A 6,337-nucleotide genomic window follows, 5' to 3' on the forward strand; every position below is an offset into this window, starting at 1 on the left:
CAATTTGCAAGAAACCATCAACTACTTGAGAAGAGAGCATCTCCTTACTTCAGTGATGGAAAACTCCTCCCATAGCTTCTACCCTCACCTGTGACAGGCATCACTAATCAATCCCAGGCCTCTTTCCTTTTGAGTTGGCTGCAAACATATATTTTTCCTCAACACCACAATCTAGGCAGTCAAACCACCTATCTGTCAGAATGTACTTGGTGTGAAATTTACTTCCTCTCCCCATCTAATCCAAATTCTTCATTTAACAGAAGAGAAGCTCAAGACTAGACAGTGAGTTGGTGACTGATCTAGGATCAGGGCCCAAGCCTTTTTGCTCCTAAGATGGCTTTTTCCCCACATGAATGTATAAGAGGTTGCAGTTCCATCAGGGATCCTTCTACTGAACTTTCTGTGAATGACACAGGGATTCCCTTGAGTGGCATCAAGTTCTTTGTTATAAAGATAAAATTAGAGCATTTCCGAGCTAGAAAACTGCTAGGAGAACACCATCTCTACTCATTCTATCATGGAGAAAAGAAAACTCAGAGAGGTCAAGTGACTTGCCTGAAGACACACGGGTGGTCTTTTATTCTTTTCTCTACATCAGTAATATGCATTCCACCCCTGGAGCTCTCATCTTGGGACTTTGGACAAATCACTCAAATGTTTGAACATCCACTTTTTGGTTAGAATTTCAGTACCTAAGAGTGTGCATTCTAAGAAATGTGCAACATCTATTTTTGATATATTTTGATGTTTACATATACACCCTCAGGTTTATGTATATCTAATAATATTTTGTCTCGCTGATGCAAAAATTGCTCACACTCACTCAGCCAGGAGTAAGTGGGAGCCTGGATTTGTGCTGGATCATAGAGAGGTGTCCATTTTGTGTGAAAATCTTTTTTTTTTTTAAAGAGGCATGTATTATTTATTTATTTATTTGTTTGTTTGTTCGTTTACACATGCACTGGGTACAGTCAGAAGCGCGGGAGGGTGAGAGAATTCACCAGAGCCAGAGCGGGGAGCAGAGCAGGCAGAAGGACGGAAGTACACTGCTGAGGGGAGCAGCGGGCGGCAGGAGAGGTCTGCGCGCCATGTGGGACCCTCCTCCGGTGGCCGGGGAGCAGCTGGGGATCGAACTGGCGCCGCAGAGGCTGCGGGCAGCTTCGCAACCCAGCGCTCAACCGCTGCGCCACTGGGGAGGCCCCATGAAAATCTTTTTAATGACTTTTTGGTGTGTGCGTGTGAGTAGAAAATGATAGTCTCTGAGACAGGAAAGAAATGTCCACTCCCTGGGGTGGGGATGGGGGGGCAGGGAGGTGCCTCTCCAGTCCTAGGTTCAACAAGACTTCTGTGGCCTCCATTTCCTCATCTATAAGAGGACAATAGTTATGACGCCTGTCCTCCCAACTTCAGACGCAGATTGTAAAGGTCAAATGGAATAGCTTCTGCGAAGGAGTTTTGAAAAGTCAGGGATTATTGTGACAGGCAAGGGGGATGGTTCTGGCAGACTGAGATGAGGTTCCTGGGAGTGGGGTGGAGGGGGGATAAGATGCTGCCTTGGCATGAAGAGGCTGGCAAGAATTTCTATGCCCTCATTACACTGGGTGCTCCTGTCAGATTTAAACCAGCTCTGCTTTACTGCTCCACACGCTGTGATATTTTAGGAATGGCAGCCCAAAGGAACGCCATGCTCAAAAAAGGTCTCTTTCCTGAATTTGCCACTGGTTATTATTTTTATGCCACTGTTCTGTTACCCAACTTCAAAATATATATCATATTTATATTGCCTCTGCTAAGCATATATTTTTATTTTATTGCTTACCATGTGGGTGACATTTGGTTATTGAATGTCTGGAGAATTGGCCCCGGTTGTTGTTTTTTTATTCTTCCTTTCGTAAGTGCTTGCTCTGATGTATTAATCTTTACAAAAGGAACGAGACAGGGACACATAAGCATTCGCACTCACACACACACACTAATCACATTGCCATTTTATCTCACTTTGCGGGTGTGTGGCTACATTTATAAGAGCCGACAGATCTGAAATAGGTGGTCTGAACTGATTCAGGTGGGGAGCGATGAAGCCAGCAGCCTCCTTGGGGGAAGCGATGAAGGGAGGGAGGGAGAGAGCCTTTTGTCTTCTGTTTATGAAGGACACACCAGGCAAGAAGCAAGGATGGAGCCATTATGAGTCTGAGCTGGAAGGGGCCCTGGGGATAGATTTCTATGTCTATAAAAATATAGACATGTGTTTTATAGATATTTCATATCTTATGTATCCATATATCTCTATCCAGAACCTCACATAATTCCTGATCCTGGGCTCAATAAATGGTTATTGAATTAAGGAACAAAAGAATAGTTACACGACCATGTATTGAGGTTACACTCTGTGTAAGACATTTTGTAGGCACTCTCTTTGAGCCTCCTGGCACTCCCCAAAGTAATTTTATTATCCCCCATTTAAAAATAAAGAGAAATGGGTTCCTTACATAATTAAATGTGGAATTTGACATGTAACCTAGCAATTCCATTCCCTTTGGCGGGGGGTGCGTATACCCAAAGAAACTGAAAACAAGGACTCCAGCATGGATGTTCCGGTAGCACTCTTCACAATATCCGAGATGGAAACATCTCCTATATCTACCAGTGGATAGATGGATACACAAATGATGGTCTCTTTATACAATGGAATACTATTCAGCCACAAAAAGGAATGAAATGCTAATACACTACACGCTAGAACAGCAGAGATGGACTTCAAAACATTGCAAATGTTTTGCCTGCAAACACAAAGGATCACATATTCCATTTATATAAATATTCACAACAGGGTATTCCAGAGAGACCTAAAGCAGATTAGTGATAGCCAGGGGCTAGAGGCCAGGTGGATGGGGAATAACTCCTTAATGGATATGGGATTTTATTTTGGCGTGATTAAAATGTTCTGGAACTGGAGAGAAGTGCTGGTTGTACAATATTGTGAATGTACTAACTGCCATTTAATTGTTCACTTAAAAAATGGGTAATTTTGTTACGTGAATATCACCTCAATTAAAATAAAAGGAAATGGAGCTTAGAGGGTGTGGTAGGTGAATTACATTGGCATCCCTAACTACTTCCTGCCTTGTACCTTCTTAAGCCTTGGCCGTTCTGACTCAGGCCTTGGCCAAATGACTCTTGGGCCAATGGGACAGCAGCAAACTTAATGGAGATGCTTGAAAAGACCCACATGTGTTTCTCCTCACTCTCTTGGACTTGAACACTACCATGAGAATGAATCTGGACTGGCCTTCTGGAAGATGACCCAGGTGGAACAGAGCCAAGTTATACCGCCAAGGCCATCCTGGACCCGCCAGAGCCCAGCCGACCTGCCAGCCGCCAGCAGATGCATGGGTGACCTCGGCCAAGCCTGGCTCACATCAGCAGAACCACCTAGGCTACTCAGAGATTTCTGAATAACTGATGGTTGTTTTAAGCCATTAAGTTTTGAAGTGACTGGCTGTTCAGTAACAGCTGGCTGGTACAGAGTGTTTGCATGGCTTGTTGAGGTCTCACCTCTAGTAAGAAAAAGGACAGCTGCTTCCAAAACCTGGTCCTCAAGGGCCTGTCTTTCTCAATTCTTGCCTTCATTTTACAAGTGAAGAAAACGAGACTCAGAAAGGTTGATGGTGGGCGCGGGGACAGTGGGAACAAGAGCATCACTGTCAGGGTGGTGGGAAGCATGGGGTGAGAGTCCTTCCCTGTGCTTGGTGATGAAGGAAGGGCACATTCAAACCCCTGTGCTTCCTCCAAACCTCAAGCCACTATCTCAGGAAAGTACTGAAATGTTGGTGTCTGTTTCCAATGTGTGGCTCAAGCAGTATCTCTCAGAGTTGTCTCTCTTTGGCGAGGCCCACACTAGGAGCCGTCCTGCCCTGCACTGGCAGGGAAGTAAGAAGGATTGCTTGTCTATGTGTATCCTTCTCGAAGCTGTGCCAGGCATTTTCATGGCTCTTCAGGAGACTTAAATTTTGTGAAGCAAAATTATTGCCTTAACAGCTGTGGAAACAGGGTCCCGGGGAGAACATGCAACTCACACGGGCCAGAGAGCTTATAGGGTCAGGATCATGATGATGAATGAGGTGCTGTCCCCAGACGTCCTTCTCATACAGAGACTACTGAAATTATCAGTGCACCCCACCACCTGAAAGTGTGGCTTCTTGCAGGAACAGAGGCCAAGTTGATCTCCACAAGGGAGTGCCAGGAGGCAGGGAGAGAAGATGGAGGAGTTGATGGGCTAAGGGCGAAAGAAGAGCTTTTCCCAGGATCAAGAAGAGTCACACCTGAGCTGAAGAGTAAGAGGAGAACGAGAAGTGCTGTTGGGTCCATGAATGTGAGTCTCCTTTAGTGGACTGGGAATGGCTGGATATGCTCTTGGCCATCAGACTGCTTTGAGATAAGTCTCACAAACCCAAACTTGGGATGGGACCGAGCCTACTGAGAACCAAAGCGGGAATTCTCTCTCCAGCTCAAATCCCAGCCACCATCCTGGCTACCTGGGTTGGGAAGAGACAAGGGCATGAGATTTGCTCAACTACTGCCCGCTTACAGCCAGCAGCACCCTGCCCACTCACAGGACTCTGCCTGTCTTCTCCTTGTTGGCACAGGGGTCTCGGGACTGAGAAGCCCTCCCGGTTCTGTTTAGGCTCCACCCCAGTGTCCCGTGGGCAGGCTGGAAAGCAGTGTGGCATCTCAATGACGAGTCTGTTCTTCCAGCTACATGCGGAATATGGCGGCCTAGGCCGGTGCGCTGCGGACAAGTAGGTCTGCTCTTCCGCCACAACTGCCTCTCCTGCCCACGCTCCTTTCCCCACCAGCAGCAGTGCTTGGGGTCTGGACGTATGAGAACCTGAAACCCGAGCTGCATGTGATGTGACACTGTGACAGTGTGGCACTGTCAGCGGCCTCCGAGAACCCAGCTTTAGCCCAGGCAAGGGTTGGTGACCTTTTTCTCCCTGTGCTGGTGGCCTAGGACAGTGGCTGATACTACTCCCTCTTGCCACCTCTGTTGGGGATCAAGAGGCAGCTTGTGTCTTGACTCTGCAGTGGTAGCGTGTGCTGGTGTACAAGTCCTTCTCCTCTGCCAAACAAGGGTTGGGTCTCACTGGTCTGATCTACTGACTTGCAGTAACTGGGAGTACAGCCCCGTCTTCTTGCTCAGAGGCTGGGTGACACCACCCCAGCGAGCCAGATTACCCAGTGAGAGCAGAGAGGCCACACTCCACTCCGATACCAGGACAATCTTGATGGGGAGCACAGATTCTCCAGGATTTACTCCACTGGTTCTTAGGGTTCTGCTGAGAAATGGACAAAGCTGCTCCCTCTCATTGCCTCTGACCCTGGGGGCAGAGTGGCCTTGGTCTGTCCTGCCTAAGGGCTGAATCAGAATAGAATGCTCCCCTGGGGTCTTTGCCTCCTGCCCCAAAGCTGATGGTTGCACAGGACAGGCCAGGTCACTGCCCTAAGGCCCGAGGCTTGGGACACCCTGCTTTCCTACCATCTTGACAGCACGCAGCGCCTCCCAGCATCCCCTAGTGTTCCTCAGGGCACTCTTCTTTTGAGGACAAAGAGTTAGCAGTTCCCTTGGTCCCACCCAAGCTGAGATGGCCGAGACAGGTGGCAACCCCACTCTCCCCCGACTCCCCTCCCAAACAGATGCAATCAAGCCATCAGCCTGTCTCTCTTTCTCTTTTTTAATCAATTCCCATGACAAATGGGTCTGTGGAGGAGGGCAGTCTGCCCCGGGCATTCTGCACTTCAATCGGGACAACAGAAGGAGCTGGATTCATAAAGCTATTAATGCACGGTTTGAGCATATTTCCCAGTAACTGGACCCTGCAGAAAGGGAACTGCCAGGGCCTTCCCTTCTATTAGGGGAGGCAGTTTAACCCTTCACCCCAAGTGCAGATGGAGCAGTTCATGACCTCCTTATAGGACCAGGAGTGAGTCTGTGTGCTCAGTTTATCAGAGGGTGCTTGGGAGGGGAAGAGGCAGAGGGAGGGGTGGCAGCTCATGTGGGAACTTGTGGTCTTTGGAGCTGGGCGAGCCTTTGTCTCCTGCAGCTGTGTGGCCTAACTTCTCCGGTCCTTGTCTATACGATGGAGTTTGTAGTACTTTTCCTTCTGGGTGCTGGGGAATGGGCAAGATGAAGAACATGCCTGGGACAGATTGAGTTCAAGCCTCACACAGAGTCCTTATGAAAGACCTGAGTAAACTGGGCTCAGCTCTCCATAAAGGCCTGTCTGCATGCATAGGCTGAGCCTGGAAGCTGTCCTTCTGTCCTAACAGCACCTGGAAA

Source organism: Talpa europaea (genome assembly GCF_964194135.1).
Source record: "Talpa europaea genome assembly, chromosome: 7".
Lineage (NCBI taxonomy): Eukaryota > Metazoa > Chordata > Mammalia > Eulipotyphla > Talpidae > Talpa > Talpa europaea.